The 25,698-nt window shown below is 45.9% G+C and overlaps 1 non-coding gene and 2 pseudogenes across 1 annotated transcript; all 3 read right to left on the reverse strand.

Moving 5' to 3' along the window:
- Window positions 1-1,198: 1,198 nt before the first annotated feature.
- LOC120648568 lies at window positions 1,199-2,515 on the reverse strand (annotated as a pseudogene).
- Window positions 2,516-8,319: 5,804 nt separating this feature from the next.
- Window positions 8,320-8,426, reverse strand: LOC120653087. Its single transcript, XR_005666773.1, has one exon. It is a non-coding gene; the product is annotated as a U6 spliceosomal RNA (small nuclear RNA).
- Window positions 8,427-10,589: 2,163 nt separating this feature from the next.
- On the reverse strand, window positions 10,590-13,809 carry LOC120647800 (annotated as a pseudogene).
- Between the last annotated feature and the right edge of the window lie 11,889 nt (window positions 13,810-25,698).

Raw genomic sequence — 25,698 nt, forward strand, 5'->3', positions numbered from 1 at the left:
TTTCTGTCCTGAGCGGATTTTCAGCTAGGGTTTTATGTTAAAATCACTTTTTTTGCAGCATATTCTAGTTGTTGATGCCATATTGCATTGAGATATAACCACATCTTTGATTGAAAATCATGTTATTCTAGTTTTCTTATACACCACATAGTGGCGGCAGTATTGGAACTCGCATTAGCATTTCTTATTCCTTTCTCCAAGCTCAGCATTTGATGCAAAATCACTGCTAATATTTACACGAAAAATAGAAGAAATTTCATCCCGAAATAACTTTACAACTGATTCCGTTTCATCCCCCAAAACACAAAACTGAGAAATTTCAACGAGTTAAAACCTACTAGTCCATAAGGTTTCAGATTTTCAGATTTATGGTGAAAAATTTATTATTGACCATGCTTAAGCTTCTCCGATTATGGGATTAATAACATATATACAGTACAAAAGATTGGTCACTATTTTCCTTTTTTGTCTCTACACTAACTTGCAGCAGCATGTATATGCAGCATAAGCTTCAGGTGATGCTTAACCTTAGGAATGAACAAATGTAGAGTCCGGGTGCGCATCTCGCGGCTGTGGGAGTCCTTCAATCCAAAAAATGACATATTGTTCGGCCTTGACAGCCTTCTGATCGATGATCAGGTAATACATTCCCTACCTTATGTTCAACACCAAATGGCTGATCGCATTGCTTACTGGCTACTAATGTTAAATTGCCATCCTTTGAGTTTTCAATGCATTGATTCTTCTAGTTATTTTGCACTTGTAGGGTGAAACAATGCAGGCGCGTGTGCTTCCTGACGATATTGAGCAGTTTGAAGATCAGCTAGTTGAAGGGAGTGTATATGCCTTGTCGAATTTTACAGCAGTTTGAGGAAACAAGGGAAAGCTACATGACCTGTAACAATGAGTTGACTATGTACTTTGGAAGGCAGACGGCCGTCAATGAGATAGAAGATACTGATTTGATACCCCTCTACAGCTTTGAGTTCATTGATTTTAAGGACCTCCGTTCTAGGTGTGATGACGTTAGTGTATTGACGGGTAGATTCTTCTGGAACTGAAAATTCAATCAGAGTTAGACTGCCACATGTGTGTCTCATTATTTTTCTTACATGCGCTGATATAAATTATGCAGATGTTTTGGGTCACATAGTCTATGTTGGGGAGCTTGAGGAGGTCTGGAAGAAATCCCGTCTTATAAAGATTTGCAATGCAACAATTCGGAATTTGAGGTAATGGAATACACAATACAGTTCTCCCTTTCGGATGATATGATGTCCCTTGAGACCAGGTTACAATAGTATTGCCGTTGTTGATTCTAGATCAATTCGAGCAGCTGACTGATCATAGGTGCACGTGCACCTATTTATCAGTTATCTCTATTGTACAAAGGAGGTTCTCACTTCTTATGATGCGAACACTGTATAGTACTATGAAATGTGAACTTCCATACTGCACGTTAGATGCTGATGGGGTGACCAAGATGATCCCTGCAGTTGGTGGATGAAATCATGAAACTACATATTGCTCCAGCTTCCCTGCCCACTCCTGCCGTGGTTTCAGGGTGATCGCTCTCTCCACCGCGGCCGCATCAACGCAAAGCATCTGCTTGTACTCCTCATCACCAAAGTCCACCATAGTCTTTGATTTATTTTCCCACGGATTCCGCACAACTGACAGGATTACAATGAGAAATCCGTCATGCTGTTAACAATTAATTTTCTGGTAGGTAACTAAGGGCAACATGTCTTACCAATGTCAGGAAGTCCTTCCTTTCTTATGACAAATGAGTGTTTCTTCTCATAGCCAAGAACTGCTACTGCATTTGGGGAGCAAACATAGACTCGATTGACCTGTATAGCAATTGAACAAAAGACTAGAAATATTGAGCACCTAAGATAGAAAAAAAAATCCAGTGCAAACGACAACTATAGGCTAGAATCTTCTACAGTTATGCTTTAAGTATCAACAAAGGCTAGCACATAGTTATACGTATGACTATAGCAAGGAAACTGCAGCAATTTACTTGCAAGACTTAAGTTTCCACTAGTTTGAGAAAACTTAGAAAGTTTTATTGCATCAATACATCCTTTAAAGTACTGGGGGGAAACTTCACCTCTGACTCAAATGTTATAGTGTCTCCTTATTTTGTAAACCGTTCTTTGTGGCTAAGATTGTCGAGATATTCAAGGGTCTCCAGACCTTCTATCCTCACCTCACCGTAATTAACAAGACATAGGAAGTCACGCATGGAACGTCAATGAAGGGAGTAGTTAGGTATAAAAAATCGATTGCTGGGCAAATAATGCGGTAATGCCTAACCTGATGTCAGAAACGGAAAGATATGAGTGATAAGCAAATGAGAAACTGAATGGCTTGCCATTGATATTCCTAATGCGTGAGACTAATGACAAGTCCCCGTCTTTCGAAAGAGAGACCCTCATACAAAATCCAAAACTGCAACCAAATTATAGTCAGACATGAGGACTTGAGGAGATTTGCATGAAAGAGCACAGATAAAAATTACCAGGATAACTCAATTTTGCATGTTGTGATTCAACATGAGAATGCATCTGGATCCCACCGCTGCTTTGGAGGACGTACTGTAGGGCGAGCGACGGGCAGGGGCCGATCGGCCACCGCGGATGCCTCCCGAGCGACGGGCGGGGGCCGGGCAGCGAGCGACAAGCAAGGGCCGATCCGCTGCCGCGGATGCCTCCAGGAGCGGGGAGCGTCGGTCGTTTGGGAGATGGCCCGTCCTCCTGCCAGGGGACGCGCGTCGGGCGCGGCACGCGCCGCCTCACTGGCGGCGAGCAACGGAATCGCCTTTGGGCATCCTGAAACCCTAGGCGAGCAACGAGACAGGATAATGGATGATGATCGGAATGGATTGGGGAATAAATGAAAAATAAAAGAATGATAAGAGAAAGATAAAATAAGATATCACAAATAATTTTTACCGTAATACCTTTATACTACCTAGCTATACTAGCACATACTACTAATCAACGTTAAGTAGTATAGAATAAATCTAGACCGTACGATGTTTATATACAGTCCTTTTTAGATAGTAGTATATGGTAGTATTGTACACCATAAAAGAGGCCCAAGGAAATACAAGTGCAGCCGATGTGTCCCGATTAAGAGACCAATTCAATGGTATGCTGCCAATGCCACGTTGGTTCTCAATCTTTTACTTGTTGCTGAATTCATAAGTTGCTAATTACCACTCTGCTATTCTGGGCACGTAAGGTTCAAGCAGAAGACGAAGGTGCAAGATGCCACCGGCACAATGGACTTGATGATCTTCTGTGAGGTGGCTGAAGAGCTGGTCGGTGTCTCCGCGGAGGAGCTCGTTGATGAGATCGAGGATGATGATGAGTGGTACACCCTGCCAGAAGAAATCGAGGATCTTCTTGGATCGACCCACACTTTCCAAGTATTTGACAAGTATGGGAGTAGGCAGTGGCGGATTCAGGTCATAGCCATAGAGGGGGCTGAAGCCTTCTTCTTCCTCTTCTTCTTCTCCCTTCACTTTTTCCTCCTCTAGCTCCCCTTGTTCCAATGGAGATTGCAGCCCGTAGAAGGGGCTGGAGCCCTCCCAGCCCCCCTTGGATCCGCCACTGATGCAGCAGGCAATGATGAGCTGAAAGTGTTGTTGCTATCTGATCAGCTCGGCGAGCAGCAGGGAACGAGCAGCAGGGTGTTCCCTGTCCTATCTGCCGGCCAATCAAAGTGGAGGAGCAGGGTGTTTCCTCACCGCGCGCGGGAGAGCGCGCTGTGAATCGCGGCGACGCAAGAAAGATGCGATGCCAAGCTGCTCGGCGCGTGGAAGTGGAGGGTTTTGTCAAGTTACCAAAAATGCCAAGTTGTTTGCCAAATTGTTGAGACTGTTTTTTATTCATTTGTCAAAAAATCAAGATGCCAACCTAGTTTAGGGAACTTTTGGAGATGCTCGGTTTGTACCCGTAGCGCTGAATGGAGGATAGACCATACAATACAATATGCATGCATGGTCTCACTGGCTCCTTACCAAACTCCCAAATGCAATGATGCAACTCTTTGGTTCCACATTCCTAGTGCTCCAACAGTCGCACAATCGATTACGACCTCTCAGTTGCCTAGCTCTACCATTTGAGAGAAGATGATACGACCCGTTTCTCTAAATGCAGGCAAATAGTTTTCTTTAAATGCTTTTTATAGGCGCAACTATGGGCTGTGAATACAGCAACAGTGCATTGAAGAATCGCATGCATGATTCTTTTTTTTCCTGTTCTGAAATTTAGTTGTAGCTAGCCAGTGCAGCGGAGTATTTCTCCTCTCTTTTTTTCCTTTCAAGGAAAAGACAAGATTAAGCACAGAATTTCAGTTGGCTGGTTGAAATGGCGTCAAGCCTCTGACGTCCTCTGTGACAACGGGGGTGCCACAAAAGCTAAAAGGTAAGTTCTATAGGATAACGATTCGTCCGACGATATTATACAGAGCTAAATTTTAGTCTACAAAAAGACTACATGTCCAGCAACTGAGTGTAGCAGAGACGAGGATGTTGTGGTAGTTTTGCGGGTACACAAGGAGTGATAGAGTCTGGAACGAAGTTATTCGGGAGATGGTTTGGACATGTCCAACGAAGGCCTCTTGAGGCGCCAATGCGTAGTGGGGTTCTAAAGTGTGTCGATAATATAAAGAGGGATAGATGTAGACCTAAACTGACTTGGGACGAGTATCCGCTGGCTCCTGCTGCTGGCACCGGGGGGGAGGAGGGAGGTACGAGGCCGCAGAGGCCGTCCTGCATTGGCGACGAAGCGCGGGCGAGGAGCCAGCGGCCACCAGTTGCGCCGCCAGACCCCGACGACGAAGTTAGGGTTGCCGACGACACCGACAACAAACGATCCCGGGTAGCGTCGAGGATGGGGAGGCCGGAGGCGGCGTCTAGGGCGAGGGGGTCGGGGGCGGCGTCGAGGGCGAGGGAGCGCCATGCGGGGAGGCGCTGGCGGTGCCTCGAGAAGGAGGGGATGGGCGAGGGGAGGGTCCGCAGGGAAGAAATGGACGACAGAGGGAGCACGACGTAGATCGGGCGGAGAGGAATGATCAGGGAGGAGGGGCCGTGATGGTAGTTTGAGGACGTTTTTTTGTCCTTTCTGATCTTTTTATTAGTAGTGATCAATGTTAAAAATAGCGGGCTAAAATGTTTATCGATAAATTTTTTAGAGGTTAAGAAAAGACTATAGCCGATATAGCTTCCGCTAACTTTATTTAGCGATTTTGTAAATTGAGTAAATAAGTTCATAATTTATATGTTCAAAACATCAAAGCAAACAGATATAGGTCATAAAGTTCATTACATCATGCACTGAAATTGCCTAGAGTTTCCTTCCCTCATTACTAATGAAATACTAAGTTTTGTAAATCATGGAGTTCAATACTGTTGAAAATAGCAATGCATACTTGTATGAAGCTTCTAGAAGATTAAAAAGTATGCATGAACCATAATTGTCATGCTTCATGGTAAACTATGGAATACTTTAGAAACTAGATATTTGTATGATTAGATAAGCATGAGAAAAATTCTAGAGTTAGATATTTTGTAGAAAATGTGTAGAAGATTGACACAGAGAAAAATCATATGAGTCATAGAGTCCTATTAACAGGGGTGCTCCCCTCCCCTCTTGCCATACTATATCTTATGAGGTCTTAAGTAGAAGATGATATGGTTGTCGTGTAAAGTAGTAGCAGGGGCGGAGACAGGGGCGGGCAGGGGCCTGGCCCCCCTATGGTTCCCAAATTTACATTGAACATTTGAATTTTGATTAATTTTTTATATAAATTAGCATGGTTGGCCCCTCTAATAATGAAAAAAACAAATTCCTGGCTTCGCCCCTGAGTAGTAGTGTTATGGTAGAGTGGCCACATAAAGAGTGCAAGAGACTTGTGTTGTACTAAGTTATGGTGAAAAGATTTGAGTCCTCAAATAAAGTTTCTCCCATATTGGTGTCTAGGTGAAGATATTTCTTGCTATAGTGTGGGTATAGGGTCCACGAAATAAGTGTATGACACTACTTTAGTATCACTTCTCGGAAGTCGGTATCAAGTTAGTGGCACCAATTTCTCAGCAAATACTAAACTAACAATAAACCAAAACCAATATATAGTTTAGCTGGCTAAATAGCCTTTAATTTAGTAGCTATAGTGGGATATAGCAGTCTATTAGAGGATTTAGCCTTTTAGGGCTAAAAGATGGATATCCTAGCCTTCTCCTCTCCCAAAGGCTATATCGGGCTATAGCGGTGGTTATACGAGGCTATTTTGAACATTGGTAGAGATAGAGATAGGCATGCAACATTTGGTGGCCAGCTGCGAGTGAAATGCGGGCGGCAGCGCATCTGAAATTTGGGCGGCGGCGGCACCGGCGCATGGGTGCAGGCGACTAGGACTGCAGCGGTTGTCGACTCGTCGAGGTGTCGATTCCCTGTTGGCTCTTCGTCGGAGTCGACTTCTCCACCTCGTCAAGTCGTAACTAGCGCCTTTGTTCCCTGGTCCCTGCTCATTCTTTACTGGCGACGAAACCTTGCTATTCTTCACCAGCAGCAGTAAAATCAGGGTAGATGGATCTTTCAAATCTTTGGGTAAAATCAGGGCTCTTGATGAGAGTAAAGGTCTCATGACCTTTTTGTATCTGTTCTCAAAATCGCCCACCCTAGACTCCACTTCTTTTAACTCAGCATCTATTCTTGCCATCAGCTGTTCGCAATTACCAATAGTGATATGGAATGTTTGCAGATCTTCAGCAGCAATCATGAGTTCAGAGCTATCTTGAGTTGTGCATCAACATTAACCTGTACTTCAGTGGTGTCTTTTTCAACATTGGGCACTGATTCAGCCGTGTCATTTTCAACATGCAGTGAAGCATAGTCACCTTCTGAACCCTTGGGTCTTGGTGCAGCACTGTCATCTTCCTTCATGTTCTTCTGACCTTCTGAAATCGATGGCTTCTCCATTTCACCGTGTCCATTATGATAGCTTAATATTTATCTAACTAATTTGCTTGCAAAAGGACAGAGCAAATGTGTCCTTTGTTGGTGCGATAGATGACACATTCTTGGACATCTTAGCCTTCCATGATCTTCAGTAACAACACTTGGATGCAAAGTTGACACCTGGAAAAACATTTGTAAGAAAATCAGAAGAGGACAACACTTTGAATGTCCTAATGGTCAATAGTATCTTTTGGACAGATGAAAAATAACAAACATCTAAAAATTCAATACTATTCAGTTAGACAATTAAAGAAATTACGATAGGTGTGATACTCCTAAGATATAGGGTGCCGCAGGCAAGCCGCCAACAACTGAGTCCAACATCCATAGCACAAGGGTGCAATTTGCAATGTAAGTGTAACATTTCATAATTTTACAGGAAATACCGCCCGATACACTCACTAGACACCCATTACCACACATGCTTGCTTGTTGGTGACAAGGCACCAGACCAAACAAACAGTCAGGTTACCGCTGAGCCAGCTTCTTCAGGTGTTAGAGCAACCTTTGCTTGATCCACTGTCGATCATATGGCAAAAATGCCTGAATTGAGTGATCGTAATTGTGAATGTTATTATCATAAGTTGTTAGGTTCTTCTTAACTTTGAACACAAACATGTACAAATGCTTCAAGTGACTTTGAAGATATTAAAAGGTTCTTGTACTCCTCCTCCTCCCTCCTTCCGCCGACCATTTGCTTATCTCTACTTGTGCTCATGTACCGGCAATTGCTGGCGGCCACGGATTTAACACTTCCTTTGTGGGAACCCCAAATTAAATAGCAATTCAACATGGCAAATATATAAATTATACAGTGCATACTATTTAGTGCAATGGAGCCAATTCGGATGTGAATATAGGAATTCTAGCCTATGAAGCATGGCTAGATTTTTGACTTCACAGTTTTATTGAATGCAAAGTTTTTTGTGAATCGGTAATCACTGGTAGGAAACTAGGAATGTGAAACTTCAGTGTGGGGAGAGGCGGCATGGCTGCGAGTGGGAAACGAACGAGGAAAGAAATAGGCAGCATATTCTGTACAATTTAGGAAATTCTAAAAAACTTGCTTACAATGAAGTTTTCTTTTATATGCCAAAAATGCACAGCTTCATGTCCAAACAAAAGAATATACATGAATACATGATATATTCTATATAAGAGCTGTATTTGAACTGTCATGCAGATTTGAGTGTTGGTATTTCTCTTATGGCTGTTTAATAATTGGTATAATAGGAAAATTGCAGAACTTATAATTATTAAATGCTGCATATCTGCCCCAACAATAAAAGATTAGTAATAGTAATCTTTAACTGTGTGCATGTCATCCTTGTGCGGGGGCTATGCTAATTTTCTCTGTATTATTCTAATTTTAGAGGATGTCCATAAGGAGACATTAGAAGGCCACATGAGAAGGCTTATAATTTAATCTAACATTTTCGTGGCTCTTAGGAGGAGGGCCACAGCCGGGTGGCGTAGCGCACCCGCCTAACCCCAGAGGGTGGTTACTCGGGGAGTGCAAGCGATATCTCAGATCTACTTATAAGCAAGAACATAAGAACGCACGGTGATTTAGAGTGGTTCGGGCCGCCGGAGCGTAATACCCTACGTCCACTGAGAGTTGTATTGCTCTTGTGTCTGTGGATGAGTCTATCCTCTGCTTCCAAGTCCCCTGTTGGACCTGAGTCTTTCTCTAACGGGCATCTCCCTTTTATAGAGCAAGAGGGACGCGTACACAGGCGTTGGACCCCGACAGGTAGGCCCAACAAGGATGTATACTATACTAAATAGTCACTAATGGTGCTACAGTGATGGAGAATCCCTTGCCGGATACACTTCATCGCCCTGTAGACTCTCTGACCGAGGGGAGTCCTCATTTGTCCCATCAGCGAGGCGCCCGTTGGGGCAATGTAGCTTGCGGCGTAGACTGCTGGGTCTACCGTGTAGGCGTCATAACGGGCGAAGCCGAGCCGTCGTGTCCAACTGGCATAGTAGACTGACATACGCGGCGTGGACGGTGCCAACGACTGTAGTATGCGCCTTGGTAACACGCGGCCAACAGTGCATCCTGGCAAAAGCCGCCTCGGGCTCTGCTGTGGCAAGACGCACTTCCGTCTACCGCATTGAATGCGGTAGGCAGGCGAGTCTTCCAGTGGAAGCCAAGCGGTACCGCGCGCGTGCCCGGACCTGTGGACACGTGGCGGCTCCGGACCCAGGCGGGGTGTCGGTTCCACCCGCTGAGAGGTCCGGATAGTATATGGGGCCCGGGACCCGGCTGGGGTCCGGTGCCCCCAGCGGTTTCGACGGAGGGCTACCTCCTTTCTGGACACGTGGCGTTACCGGACCCTCCCCGAGCGGGGAGCGGGTCCGGGGCCATTTGCCGGGAGATTAGGGCTCCGGACCACAGGGGTCCGGCTGCTCGGCCGTCAGGGCGTAGCTAAGGATAACTACGAGACCCTTACTTAGACACAGCAAGAGGGGTACCCCAGTTCTGGGGTACCGACAAACATCATCTATTTTCTCAATGCGGTACTAAACTACAACCCTGGAACCAGACATCCTTTTTGGAAATCTGTCCGATTCGTATCAAACCAATGTTAGCCTGGCTCGTTCCGAAGCTCATGCGCAACGTGTTCTGCCGTCTCTCGGTTAATCGGGCTTTACTATTCAGCATATTCAGGCTGCTTGGGTCCCATTAATCCCAGCCCAGCCCATGTGGAGTTGTGGACTGGTTGTCCCAAACAGGCCCAGAAGGGGTTACCACACCTTGAAGTAGAACTAACATAATCTCGAAAAAAAAATGAAGTAGAACTAACACACGAAACATTCGGCTCAAAAAAAAAACGCCATCTTTTTTTTTTGAAACAAAAAACAGTCGAACGTACGCCCAGAGCCAGGATGGCCGTAAATAACAGACGTCGAAGGCAATGAAGTAAAGCTATACATGCATTTCTCCGATAAAGAACAAAAACGCGGCAGAATTGAAAAATACCAGGCGCCATCAGCTAAGACAGCTTCACTGTTTCTTTCGCTGAAAAAGGACTTGTTTCATAACGATCAGGGAAAGAAGCTTTTGAAATGCAATATATACACAAGAGATCTTAACTCAACGTATACAAGAGCCCTCCGATTCATCAACTATTTCCATGCTTTCAACAATATGTACAACCTGGTGGATTCCCCCCTAACTGATAATGCTTAGCAACTATAGCTGGAATCCTAATTTTTCTCTGCCCCAAATAGGCATGCGATGTGCAAACTGAGAAAAAGATTACTGCTTTGTCCTTGCTAACCCAGAAGCGTGCGAGGGCCCAGGCCCAACCAAGCAATCTAATCATGTTGACGGAGCTGACAGGACCTGTTTGGTTTTGCTCCAAATTATACTGCCTTTTCAATCTAAACCTGCAATGGAATGGAGCACATCTCTCTCCAACCTGTATAGTTCTCCCTGTGACTCTAATCTTCAGATTTCTGTCTGACTCCAACGAGTGGTTATAGGTGCTGCGTGCAGCAGCCAGTCGTCTGTATACGATAGACACCGCATGGGTATGCAACCTCTTATTTCTCACCTACAATGCTCTTGTAGTTAACCATGTAAATGGCAACCAATGTGAGAAGTGCACCACCAATCTGTACAGATGAGAAGGTCTCACCGAGGTAGAGGTACCTGAACAAGAAGTAGGTAGCAAAAGGCACCGGTCAAGAGAATGACAGTTTTACGGTCGTAAAAAGCAGGCAGCATAAGTGCATAACCATGACGGTGTAACAACAAAGCCTTTTAGTCCCAGCCAAGTTGAGGTAGGCATAACATATTCTGAAGAATCTTACCCAAATATGGATGCAAACATGGGGGTCAAGAAAGTGAGAGAACTAAGTGTGGTTAAGCTACCTGAAAAAAAGAGAGAAAGAACTAGTTATACGGGATACCTCTCAGAGTGGATAGGGTACCAGCATCTCATAACATCATTGGATTAGTAGGAACTAGGAAGCAATCGCACCTCTAGTAGCATTATAGAAGTATACACCATAGCTGACAAAAAAGGGTGTACCCAGTGCCGTAGGCTTCCCGCACTGTGCGGGGTCTGGGGAAGGGTTGTTTTTAAGCCCCAAGCCTTACCCACACAAATGTGCAGAGGCTGGGGCTCGAACCCGAGACCTTCCGGTTACAGACGGTAGGCTCTACCGCTGCACCAGGCCCGCCCTTCACACCATAGCTGACAGCACTGCCAAATATAGATGTTTAGCCAAGTGCTAATATGTAGCTCCATGTAAGGTCTTGAATATGTCCACTCAGAGCAGGATCATGATTCAGAACAGATATAACCAGCAGAGGAAGCCCACCTATAATCATGTGCTGTTGTAGTGTGGACGTTAACATTTAACAATGTAATATTGCCCCTCGAAAAGGTGAAAGTTACAATAAGCTACGGTAAGGGTAACATTTTTATTCTGATGGAATGGAACCACTGATCAAATTGGAAGGCATAAGTATATTTAATTTAAGGACTCCAACAAATGTAATTCTAAGTTGCAATCTATTTATCTGTCTTCCACTACAATGTTGCCAAAGGGTGCTTAACCTAGCGGTTAAGACACTCGAGCGGCACTCCACAGGTCCTGAGTTCGAATCCCCGTGGGAGCAAATTTCAGGCTGTGGTTAAAAAAATCCTCTCGCCGGTCCCGTGTGCCAAAGCACTGGTTTAGAGCCGGCCCAGGTCGGAGAAGCCGAGACTTCTTCTTAGCTTAATACCGGTAGGGTGGTCTTTCCCCACCGGCCGAGTTTTTTTTTTCTTCCACTACAATGTTATCAGAAACATGCAATATGCTCTGCGATAATAGTAACAACAAAGGGCTATATACATTGCATCCGCGGAATAAACTACCAAATCAGTTGCTAAAAATAGTCCCTAAAAAAGGCAGACTCGAAGCAACGGAAACAATAGCGATAGTTGAGCTTTGGCGCATGTTACACAAAATAAGATATAATATGCAATGGTTATTCATCTGTGGATAACATACCCATCCTGTTGCCATAATTGGATCAGAGTACTTTGACACCCAGCGGACCATGATAGTTCCGACTGCCATGCTTTGAGCTGAGAGGAACATCAACCATTCTCCACTTCCCCAGATTGTTGTGTCATTTCCTTCAACTGACAATGCTGGAACCTAGCAAAAATCCAGAAGAAAATGATGAAAGGGGAAAATGCAGGGGACAGAAACATAGATATAGTGCTGCACATCAATCCATAAATAGAAAAATGCTTTATCTTGGCATTCGTGGTGATGTGGTCTGAATTTCCTAAAATTTCAAAATGGCCAGAACCCCCTTTCCAACATTTTACAGATGATACACAATGCTTACTATATATTTGCCGAAGACAATTGTTTTAAACAAGATTACAGGTTCTAAAAATGAGTTAGGTAGGTGTGGTCCAAAATGTTGCATGAGTAAAGAGCACTCAATACTGCATAAATTTTCGCTTTCATAGATATGAGCGTGCATTTTGATATGGAGAAATTTTTATGTATCAACAAGGTAACTTGTCACCATAGCCAGCATTCGGGTCTCAAGATTGTAACCTCTCTACAGTCAACACTGCATATGAAAAGTTTGAACTCAGCGTTGGCAGAAGGCAAACCTCGAGAAGCAAGAGACCAACAACACCCAGCACGAGCCCTCCAACACCTATCGCGCCGATCGACTCTCCAAAGAGCAGTGATGCGAGGACAGCAACAGTCAGTGGCTGCGAGTCGATGATGACCTGCAATGGAGATTTCAGTTCCGTTCCGTAAGGGCCATCAGCTCAGTTCGCCTTACAGCAGACAAAGCCTAGTGCTTGCTTGAGGAGTTGATGAACAGCATTTCGTCTTACACTCCCGAGCCCAGCCGACGTCTTCTGCAAACCCTCCGCGAGGAAGCCCTGCGACAGAGAGCAACAACCGACACGGCTTGATTCCAGAACCGCACACACTTTCAGAGGTCACGCACGCCTCTCTGAGCTATAAAACATGCGCGCCGCAATTTTCGCACCTGGAAGCAGGCGGCGTCGATGAGCCCGAACGCGGCGACGGCGAGCCACGCCTCCCAGCCGGAGGGCTGCTTCCTGCCGCGCGCGGCGGCGAAGGCGACGAGCAGCGCGCCGGCCGGGAGCAGGCGCAGCGCGGCGACGAAGAAGGGCCCCGTCCGGGGGATGACCCCCTTCATGGCCTCCATGGCGGTGCCCCAGAAGAAGAAGGGCGACACCAGGGACGCCCACTCCCAGAGCTCGTTCCCCGCGGCCGCGAGGGAGGCCGGGGCCGCCGCGTCGCCCTCCCCGTCGCCGGCCTTCAGGAGGGGGGGGGGGCGTCCTCGGCGCCGGCGTCGACGAAGCACTCGACGTCGGAGCCCGTGCCGACGCAGTCCAGCGAATCCGCGGGGGCCGGGGCGGGAGGGGAGGGCGGAGAGGACTCGCGGCGCGCGCGGACGGCCGCGGGGCGGCGGGCGGGGCCAGGGGCGAGGGCGCGGAGGCGGCTGCGGGCGGAGGCGAGGGGTGGGAGGCCAGGAGGGGAAGGGAGCGGGAGGGGCAGGAGGAGGAGGCGGGCGGGCGCGGGGCACGCGGTGGCGGGCATGGTGGCCGAAGGCGGAGGCCCCGGGCGCGGGACGGTGGCCGGCGGGAGCGGGAGGGAGGAGCGGCGCGGAGCCGAGGAGGAGACGAGGGCACGTGGGATCTTTTCCTCCGGTCCGCCGCAAAGCCGTGAGCCCGTGGCGGTGGCGCTGCGGCTCTGCTCGCGTCGCGTCGCGTCGCGTCGCCTGTGGTGTTCGAGTCATCAGCAGGGATTTTTTTACCGACCGTTCAGCAGGAACCGCCGGCGCCCGGTTCCGGGTAAGCGGTCCGGTTGGACCGGTTACGGTAAAAACCGGTTAAACTCAAATTTGAATTCAAAACCCATAATTATACCGGTTTCGAACGGCTAACCGGCCGGTTAGACCGGTTTAACCGGTTACCGGTCGGTTTGAGTGGTAACCAGTCGGTTTGAACGGTAACTGACCAAATTCAATTTTTTTTTCTTTTTTAGTTTAAATTCAAATGCCCGCAAAGTATACTAAATGAATGTTTGTATAATATGTTTTAGCCTAAATGAACCCTCAAACCCTTTTTTGTACTACTTTTACATTGTATTTGTATATTTTTGTATGCACGTTTTTTTTGTTTAACTTCAAATGCTCGCAAAGTATACTAAATGAACGAATATTTGAAAAAAATTTGACACCATTAGATTCATCACAACTTGAAGTATTTTTAAGAATTTTATGAGATTTTTCCATTTTTTGGAATTCAAATTTAAAATTTGAATTTGGCCCGGTTTCTAACCGCCCGGATCCGGAACCGGGCCGGGCTGGTTAGACCGGTAACCGCGGTAACCGGTCCGGTTCCGAATGGTTTTTTTAACCCTGGTCATCAGTAGTGCTGGTGCTGGCTTGGCTGGCATCCGACCGTTGCAGAGCTCGTTAGGCTGACCTCAGCAGCTTACCTAGCAGCTTGTGTACATTGTCCACGCCAGCGGCCCAAATACTCGTCAGCAGCCCAATCCATGTCCAACGCTCCCCGTCACCCCCACCAAATACCCTGGCTAAAAAAAACTACCGTGCCCAACTCTTCCCCAAAGAAGCGCATCTCTACGACTGTGTGGAGGACCGCGGCGGCGCCCTGGCGTCGACAGAGGAGGCAGGTTCCGCAGGCCGTCCCAGAGGCGGCCTCCAGCCGAACGGAAAGCGGCCAGCGTCAAGCCGGCGTGGAGACTCAGTTGAGGACCGGCAGAGGAAGAAGGCGGCTGCATCCGTGGTGCCGGAAAGAAACCTAGATCTACCGCCGCCACCTTTGCACGCGAGGTCGCCATCTCCTTGTACTGTGGGCTCATAGTCCTCATCCGCTTCGGACCTCGATTCGTGAAGACAGGAGGAAGAGCGACGGAATGGAAGTGGAGCGGCATGCGGCTAAATTTGAACCGTCCAGCGGGAGCCTTCAGAATTGTTTGCTTGTCTTCTTGGTCCGCTGATGAGGATTTGGGCTGCTGACGTGGACAACTTACACAAGCGCTAGGTAGGCTGCTGAGGTCAGTCTTAGCGATCGCGCCGTGGCATTTCCGGCCGTGCAACATCATGAGCATCATCAAAGTATAATAGAGCATCATATGCATGTGTATACTTGGTTGAATTTAAATTGGTGCATTGTTTGAACGTGTGCCTGTGAAGAAAGTTCAAAATTTATTATGCAACTGTGCCTCCAAAATTTTTACTCAAATACTTGATTTCAAATGATTAATTTCAAATGTTTTTTGTAAAATTTTATGCCCTTTTACCTGAATCATAAAATTCTTGAAAAACTCAAACACAGTAATTTTGTTCTTTTTACTGCAACCAAATTACAAATGATTTTTGAGTAATTACTGTTCCAAAATGAGCTTGGTGATTTTATCTCGCTTCAGTAAAAATTTGGTGAATTTTTAAGACCGGGAAGCCACTTGGTGGGCAAGGAATTGAGTAGTCAGGTCGTCATGTAAAAAAGTACCCAGTGGCCCAATCAAGCCACGTCGTTACAGACGGCCTAAGCGACGCTGATGCGCTTCTACCAAGTGTCCCTTAGGCCGTCTCTTAGGCCGTCTCCAACGACGCTTAGGCCAGTCTCAATGTAGATTTTATTCATAGAGTTTAAGCCTCAAAAATTCCATCACAAGAAACTATACTTCCCAATGCAAAATGTGTTACTTTAGTTTATATGGTCCACGTGTCTCTCTCACATTCATTCTTGATTTGCGTGAAGACTTGGAATCTAAATAAGACTTAGAGTCTTGATTTCTCTCACTCTCTTTTCCATAAATATACTGCTACATCAGCAAAACACAATAAATAAAAGGCTTAGACTCCATGATAGAGTCTGGGTTAGGACTGCCCTTAGGCTGTCTCCAACGACGTGGCCCTCACATGGATGTGAGAGAGAATAAAAGATGAAAGGAAACTTAGGCCCTGTTTAGTTGGTAAAAAGTTGTTGATTTTGGTACTATAGCATATTTCATTATTACTTGACAAATAATATCCAATCATGAACTAATTAGACTTAAAAGATTCATCTCGTGCTAATCAATTAGACTGTGTAATTAGTTATTTTTTCAATTACATTTAATGCTCTATGTATGTGTCCGAATATTCGATGTGACGGATACTGTAGAATTTTTTTTTGAAACTAAACAGGGCCTTAAACCATATTGCAAGGGCCAGAAAGTCAGAGGGAGTAAATTCCTCGGGAATTATCCGTGTTTACTCCCTCCATCCTAAAATAAGTGTATATCTCGCACTTCGAGGAGTCAAATACTTTAAAATTTGACTAAATATATATTATAAAATATTAAAAATTATGTTACTAAACAAACATCATTAGATTAATCACATCATATATTTTCTTGACAAATTTGTTCAGAGATATGAATGTTAATATTATTTTTTATATATTTAAATTTAAAATTTGTTGACTTTTTAAAATACGAGATGAGCACTTATTTTGAGACGGAGGGAGTATCTCTTGCAGGCGCTCTAGCGCTGACACAAGCCAGTGACTTCCACCACCTTTGGAGGCGGCCTTAGAAATCTCCCACCCATCCACTGTGTCAGCTATGGCATTTCTGGAAATAACAGCTTCTGAATCAGGCACCCATGAATTACTGACGGTAATCAAACATATCCTGAAACAGGCATCATTCTGCTTTTGAACTTAAAACAAACCACCATATATCTATGACACAATCATAGTCGTAGTTTGGAGGAACACGACAACGTATGGAAGAAAGCGAGACTACGGAAAGATAAGCACTTAAGCAAATTAACATGCATGTAGAGAATTTGTCCATTCCATGGTTATCATCAGAAACACCATGCATACAAATAGTTAAGACAAGGCCAGGACCTCGAACAGTTGCTGGCAGGCATAGCAGGTTTCCGTCAGAATTTTATGCCTTCTAGCTCTCTCCAATCTCCATCCATAAATTTAATTAGAGGGATCAGTGCCAGACCCAGAAATGGGATGGATCCTGATCTCCTGTACAGAAAACTGCCTAGCAAATAAAGTGAATTGAGAACGCAACAGTCTTACACTTACTTTTTTGTTGTCATACTCTTGTGAATTGGGCTGAGGCTTGCCTATTGGGCATTCCTTCTTTTTGTGTGAACCCTCTGACTCACTGCATAGCTTTGTAGGGAATAAAAATGGAAACTAGGTTATGTAAAGATCCCATATCTATGCGTTGTTCATGTTCATTAGGCAAAACTAACATTTGTTACATCTAACCTTACATCAGGGCGAAGCCAGCCCAGCTAATTGTTGGGGTCTTCTTCACAAGAAGGCTGGGATCTAGCGGTTGGTAACAGTCACTACTACAAAATTGATTTGTAGAAACGCCTCAATTGTTTCAGAGGCGGATCAAAATTTCACCCGTTGCTACAAATAAAGCGGGGTTACTATAGCATTCAACCCTCCCCTAGAAAAGCACTTTTAGGAGCGGGTCACCCCCTGATCCACCCCTAAAAATGACCGTTATTTTCAGGGGCGGTTAATGGCATCACCCTCCCCCTAAAAGAGCATTTTTAGAGGGCGGTGACACCATGAACCGCCCCTAAAAATTGTGGCATTTGTAGGGCAGGTCATGGCATCAACCATTCGGGCGGGTGATGGCATGACTCGCCCCTACAAATGGTTTCACGCAAAAAAAATTATAATCTTTTTATATGATCTCAGATGAAGTCAAACTTTATATCAAAATTATAGAGAATGACGAGGTCTAAAACTTTGTAGTTGATAAATTTTTCATTTAAGGTCATTTAATGGTCCAAAAAATTATTATAAGTTCCCTAATAGCTATAACTATATAGAATCTCATATAACTCAAGTCATACTTTGAGATTTTCACAATCTTAACCTTTATACATATTGAAATATACTTGGCATATTTTTTCTATAGATAACAATAATCATAATATAGAGGTTTCAAATTTTTTTGATTTCTTTTGCTATATATAAACAATAAAATGAATTTTCAGATAAAATAGAAAAATATTTTTAGAGGCGGGTGATGACGTCACCCGCCCCTATAAATGCATCGTCACCCGCCCCTACAAATCAATTCCCGATTTAATATAAAATAATAATATATCCCATAGAGTCACAGGTGACTTTGTAGTGTGGTGGCAAAGAAGATAGTACTCCCTCTGTCCCTAATTAAACGTCGCCAGAAAATTAACACAGCAACCAATACAATAGGCAAAAGGCTCTAACACCTTATCAGCCGACACATTCGGAGACACGCCATTAAATGTTGTATCTGTGGTGTGAAGAAGCATGCGTGGCACACACAGCATATTAAAAAATCAGTTGTCACCTCCACCTTTTCACATTTAAACATGCAGCACAGTATTTTGGAATTAAAAAATAGAAGAGGTCGACGCATGGTGCGGTGCAGGCGTGCGGCAGCTTTGGCTGGCAGGGTAGGCGGCGACACTTAATTAGGGACATGCTACTGTAGCTAGAACGACGATTAATAAGGAACGGAGGGAGTACACCATACACGTGAGTCTTGAGAAAGGCGGTTCAAATCCTGCAAGTGTGTACATTTCGTTAAAAAAAATCATAGCTTGACATTAGAAGGCTCGTGGTGATGGCTAGTTGGCTAGAACATTTTTTTCTTTTTTATTTTGCTGTTTTTAATTTTTTTTTTCTATTTTCTGGACGTCGATTTGTTGGGATAGGCCATGACATGACCCGTCGCTAAAAATTAATTTTTAAAATCATAGCTTGACACTACAGGGCTCATGGTGATGGCTGGTTGGCTAGAATATTTTTTCTTTTTTATTATGCTATTTTTGAATTTTTTTTGTTTTCTAGATGTGGATTTGTAGGGGCGGGCCATAGCATGATCCGCCCCTATCAATTTTTAGGGGCGGCTCACGACATGACTAGCCTCTAAAAATTATTTTTTAGGAGCGAGCGCCTTACTCACCCCTAAAAATGACATTTTTAGCTGCTAGAATTAGTGGCGGGTACTGCGGCCGTCCCTAAAAATACGATTTTACCTGCCTCTAAAAATCTTTTTTGCAGTAGTAAATGATTTGCATTGAATTTTTCCTAGATTTAGAACCCCCCCCCCCCCTAAAGACCCGTGGAACTGCCTTATATGATTAGAAATTTTCTAAATTCAGAAGCATATGGTGTCTTCCATTAGTCCAGTCCAGAGCTTTTCTCAAGGCGTGGTATACAAATTTTATTTTACCTATTCGTTTGAAAGATTACAAATTTGTGAAGTGGTTTTCAATTTGGGAAGATACATACAAGATTGTGAGAAATCATTCCCAAAAACTATTATGTAATCGGAGATAATTGATGATATTTTTGTTATATTACCCTAAGAATGAAATAGGATACACCGACCCTGGACGGTGCTTGGCGCCATGGCGAGCAAAAAGAAACAAAAAGCTGGTGGTTGGGTGGAGAGCGAGCTCTTGACGGAGCGAGCCACCTTCCGCAATCCAGCGACCGGATTTACGATCAGGACCGTCACACTAGATTTATGATCGAAACCGTCACACCAAATTTACGAACCGTCACACCGGCCTTTGCTGCAGTGAGCCGAAAATGTCGGATCCAGTCGACGAGGTCTGCTCCCCGCCGAGCCAGCACCTTTGCCCCCAAGCATGGCTAGGGATGACTGGGCACCGCCACATTGCCCGGCGAGGGATGCCCGGAGCGGCGCGTAGTTGAAGCCGTGTTTCTCGCTCCATGTGCTCAGTACGGTACTAATCAAAATCAAACTACGATAGATGATGCATGCGGTGCGTTGGTTGTGCAGGCCGGCGAGGATTGGAGTGGGAGTCGGTCGGATCGGAGAGACAGACTGTCTTGCGTGCGCGGTACGCGAGAACAGATCAGTGTGGCGCGCGTCGGGCAGGGGCCGGCTGACATCATGTGCGCGCGTCGGGCAGGGGCCGGCTGACATCATGTGCGCGCGTCGGCACCGCGAGGCCCCCGCGCCGGCTGACATCATGTCCGCGTACGCGTTCAGGCGTTCTAGACCGTAGACGAAACGGACAGTACTCCATTGCATGACGACCGGGCCCGGTCGCACGCGTTAGTTACACGTACGCGTGTGTAAATGAAGCTCTGCTGGCGGTGTCAGATCATCGGTCATAGACTCATAGACAAATGCAGCATGCCGGTCCTGGTCGGCTTGCGGAATGATCCATTGATGATGCGCCCCATGGTTTGGACCTGGACTAGCCCCTTCTTTTACTGGATCTTGATGTAGCCGCGCCAATGCTTCCTAGCAAGACTTGTCGGTCACCCTGCTAATAGTTTGGGTTGAAACAAGTTTTACGAATTGGGTTTTGATGCGGATTATATTTGGATGGGTTGAAATAGATTGTATTAGCTAATGGGTTGGGACGGAGCAGGTTATAGTTATATGTAAATGCGGGTTGAGATGGATTGGAGTGGGTTGAAATGGATATTTTGTGCAAAACAATATGAGCCCTAAAGCTAAAAATCACGCATTCACACCCTAAAATATTTGATTTTGACTGAAATTTATTGAAAATGACTCAGTATAACTAGCAGTTACTATACAGTGTGGTTAGATCTATACGTGGGCTCTACGCAAAGAGCCAGGCCCTAGAAATAAAATCTCGCGTTCACACTATAAAATTTTATCGAAATTGACTGAAATTTGTTGGAGATGACTCAGTATAACTGGCAGCTACTCTGTGCAAAGCAGTATAGCTTGAACTACATGTGGACCCCACATCAAGAGCGGAGACACTAAACTAGTTCGAGAGAATTTGATGTAGTAGTACGAAATTGTTTTTTTAGGGCAAATCAGAGAGCTTCATTAATAAGACTCAACATTACAATCCTTGTTAGCGACCTCCATCAGCCAGTTCGGGAGATCACCAACCCAGGACATCACCGGTGAAGACGCTGAGGGCCTACGTGCACACAAGTGCGCTGCCTCATTGCCTTCCCGGTTAACATGAGTACAAATAAAAGAAGCAAAAGAAAGACTAAGCTCTCTAATTTCATGCCAAACGCCAGCGATAACGCTACGAAATCCATCATCTGAGCGAACAAGGGTAGCCACCGTTGCATTGTCTGTCTCCAGGACCACCCTTGTGGCCTCCTGCTCGGCTGCTAGGATCAGCCCGTCCCTCACTGCCAAGGCTTCTGCCATCAGAGCATCTGAAACACAGGGGTAGAACCGTGCTGCAGCTGCCCGGACACTCCCGCTGTGATCACGTAGTACAGCCCCAGTACTTCTGGTCGAATTACTTAGTGAGAACGCTGCATCCGTATTGACTTTCATCCATCCAGAGGGTGGTCCTGACCATCGCACTCGGGTTACCTCCTGCCTCGAGGACGTATCTGTACCAGAGCCAATGAAGTCTTCAAGCATCGAAGATATGTGCCTAGCTGCTGCTGCCGAACGCCATTCCACTTTGCCATGCTTCCTTGCATTACGTCCTGTCCACAGCGACCACACCCCGGAGATGATCAACTCAGCTGAGCTTACAGAGCAATGATCACCTGTTAGCAAGTCCTTCACCCAAGTCGCCTGGTGGAGCTTTGGAATTTTAATCCCTGTCAGCTTCTTCACCTCGTCCCAGAACATCCTTGCCACCGGACATTCAAAGACTATATAAAACAGAGATTCAGTAGCAGCTCCACAGGTATAGCACGTAGCTTCCGGTTCCACATGCCGTCGGTGTAATTCCATCTTCGTAGGGAGGAAGTTATGCACAACCCTCCACCAGAAGATCCGTATTTTTGGCGGGATTTTCAGTTTCCACAACCGCTTCCAAATCCAGGAGCCATCAGATGAATTTGGCTCATTCAGTTTGCTCGCCTCCAACTGAATCTGTTCCTCTTTGAGAAGGCGATAGGCAGATCGAACAGTATACATCCCAAACTTCTCATGGCTCCAAGCAAGTGTATCCTCTTCCATTCGTAAACCAGGTCTGATCTTCAAAATTTCATTTGCATCAGACGGTATAAAGGACTGCCGAACCAAGTCCTCATCCCATGTTCTTGTTCCTGGAAGAAAGAGCTCATCCACATGCTGAACCAGTGAATTTTCCAGATGAACAAGCGGCTTCATAGACCTGATACCTGGGATCCAATTATCATTCCATATATTAATCGTGTCCCCAGGGCCAACACGCTTGATAATCCCCTTCTGAAGAACCTTTCGTCCATGTAAAATCGTCATCCAGGTCTCCGAGGATTTCTTTTTCCTTTTTGCTGACAGAAAGTCTCCATTGGGATAATACTTCCCCTTTAAAACTCGGGCACACAGAGAATCTGGTCGTGTAATCAAGCGCCATCCCTGCTTACCAAGCATGGCTTCATTAAACAAAGGCAGGTCACGAAAGCCCATTCCGCCTTCTCCTTTTGGCGTAGTTAGCTTAGACCATCGCTGCCAATGAATTTTGTTGCTATCCACTGAGCTACCCCACCAGTAGTTGGATATGTGAGACTTCATCTTTTTGCATACCGGAGCAGGTAATTTGAAACAGCTCATAGGGTATGTGGGAACTGCCTGTGCATTGGCCTTGAGGAGCACTTCACGGCCGGCGCAGCTAAGATTATTTGCACCCCAGCCATGAATGAAGTTCCTGATCCTATCTGCAGAATAATCAAAGGTGCCATCAGCAACTCGCCCAACTGCAGTCGGCAAGCCCAAGTATTTTTCCCCCAGCGCTTCCTTTTCAATTCCCAGTGATAGCTGGACCATCTGTTTCATCTCAGGGCCAGTATTGGTGCTAAAGAACACTGCAGATTTTTGTCTATTCACCAATTGCCCTGATCCTCTATGATACGTATCCAAGATACAAGCAAGCCTATCAGCACTCCTCTTGTTCGCTTGCATGAAAATCATACTGTCATCAGCAAACAGAAGGTGCGAAATCCATGGGGCATGAATTCCCACCCGGATACCTTTTGCTATATACTGAGGGCCACAATTTTTCAGCATAGAAGTGAGACCTTCAGCACACAGCAAAAATAAGTACGGGGAGATCGGGTCTCCTTGTCTGATACCTCTGGTTGGAGTGAAAGGCTGGGATAGTGCACCATTGACTCGTACCGAGAACGAAACACTGGTGATGCATTTCATCACCAGATCACACCATCTCACTGGAAAACCAAGAGCCATCGTGATTGCCCGTAAATACTCCCATTCTACCCGGTCATATGCTTTAGCCATATCAAGCTTCACTGCACACGCACCGTTCTTGCCCTTTTTCTTCCTCAGGTAGTGGATGCATTCATACGCGAGGAGTACATTATCAGTGATAAGACGGCCTAGCACAAACGCGCTTTGCTCCTCTGAAATGATGTCATCAAGTATACACCTCAACCTGTTCGCCATAGCTTTAGAACAGATTTTATATAGCACATTGCAAAGGGATATGGGTCTGAACTGCGTAAGCTCCTGTGGGTTCGCCACTTTTGGTATAAGAACTAGCACAGTCCTGTTGACCTCGTTGCACATCTCTCCCCCATTTAAAAAACCAAGCACCGCATTCACCACCGACTCTTTAACAAGGCTCCAGTGTCGCTGAAAGAAGCCCGCCGTAAAGCCATCAGGTCCTGGTGCTTTGTTCGGACCCATTTGAAACAATGCCTTCTCAACTTCTTCCGCCGTGAAGGCTTGCTCCAAAACTTCAGCCATTGCAGCCGTGACTTTCCTTGGCACATATTGGCAAATCAGCGCTGGTTCAAGATCAGCTTGCGCCGTGAACAAATTCTGGTAAAAGTTATTTGCCATCGCCTCCAAATCCTCCTGTTCAGAAATTAAATTCCCATCCTGATTTTTCAGTGCATGAATCCTATTAGTCCGCGCCCTCGCCTTGGCCTTGGCCTGGAAAAAACCGGTGTTGCGGTCCCCTTCCCTCAGCCATTCGACACGAGACCGCTGCCATTCCATGACTTCCTCCCTCGCCAGGGCCTCCGACAGTTGGCTCATCAGTTCCTTCTCACGTGTCGTCGGCCCCCGGTATAAGGTATCTAATCTCTCAACCTCTATTTGTTGCTTGAGAGATGCAACTTTCCTTTTGACAGAGCCAAAGACCTCCTTATCCCAAGAATTAAGGGAGGACTGCATTTTAGTTAGTGAACTCGCAACAGAATTCAGATCAGCCACCCCCCGGCCTGGGTCCCAATTTTCCTGCACAAAGGCCATATAATCATCATGGCGCTGCCACATATTTTCATACCTGAACACCCGTCTCCTTCTCCTCCTCCGAGTGCTCCGTTGTCTCCTGTGCATCTCGAACACCAATGCACAATGATCTAACTCCACCAGTGGTACATGCGTTACAGAAGTGTCTGGAAACAGCTCCATGAATTTGTGATCGCCAAGAGCCCTGTCCAGTCTCACTTTCACATTCCTGTCCTCCCCCTGTCTATTATCCCATGTGTAGGGGAGTCCATTGAAACCCAAATCCATAAACTGGCAGTCCTGAACTACATCCCGAAACACAGCAATCTGCCAGTGTTCCCTCTCATTTACTCCAAAGTGCTCCTCCGGTGCTAACACCTCATTGAAATCCCCCAAGCACAACCAAGGAATATCCAGCTGAGCTCGTAGGAATCTCATAAGGTACCAGCTGTTTTTACGCAGTTCCCGTCTCGGCTCACCATAGAAACCTGTGAGGCGCCACTCCCGGACCCCCAAAGATGCACACGATAGAACCACATCAATATGGGATTTAGAAGCACTCTGAACAGCCACAGTGACATCCCTCCTCCACAGCAGCACCAGTCCTCCACTTAGGCCGTCCGAGCTCACCGCTTCACCGTTCGGAAAGCCCAATTTATTCTTCAAACCAAGAGCACGCTCCTTGCTCATCCGTGTCTCCATGAGGAACACCACCGCGGGCCTCGCCACCTCCACCAGGTGACGGATCTCTTGAACTGCCTCAGGCCGCCCGCAGCCCCGGCAGTTCACGCTTAGGCAATTCATTGTGCCCGGCGGGGACTGCCTTCCGCAGCCGCCGCCGATGACGCAATGTTTGTGGTAGATGACCTTCTCTGCTTCTTAATCATCTCCTCCATATCATCCTCATTCCCTCCACCACCCCGGTCCAGCTGAGAGACCCTCGCATTCACCAATCCTGCCGGAACTAGCGCTGTATTATTCACTGGTGGCAGGTTGCGGCCAGGAGCAGGGTTGATCGCCGGCCCGTTAGTCTTGGATTTCCTCTTTCTGATTGTCTTTTGTACCTCGCCTTTCTTTGCCGGGAACAACGGACGGGTAATACGTGTCGACGGGTCTTTTCCTTTCTCATTAGCCACAGATTTAGTTTTGAGTGGGTAGTACGAAATTGTTTTGTTTGGGTTGAAACTATTGGTTTGATTTTTTTTTAAGAATAGAGCAAATAGTTTGGTTTGGTTTGGGTGGAATAGTAAGTGGATAGAGTTAGTTTGGTTTTTAAAATATATTTAATAATAAAATAGATTGGTGTGGTTTTGATTTGGTTTCTAAACCATTAGCAGGGTGATGTCGGTTGCCTACTTTGCAACTTTGCCGGTGTCTGGTTCCGAACTGAATTGTTATTTTATCTTCGTTTTTCTCCATCGCCTTTTTATCT

The sequence above is a fragment of the Panicum virgatum genome, chromosome 9K, assembly GCF_016808335.1.
Source record: "Panicum virgatum strain AP13 chromosome 9K, P.virgatum_v5, whole genome shotgun sequence".
Taxonomy (NCBI): Eukaryota; Viridiplantae; Streptophyta; class Magnoliopsida; order Poales; family Poaceae; genus Panicum; species Panicum virgatum.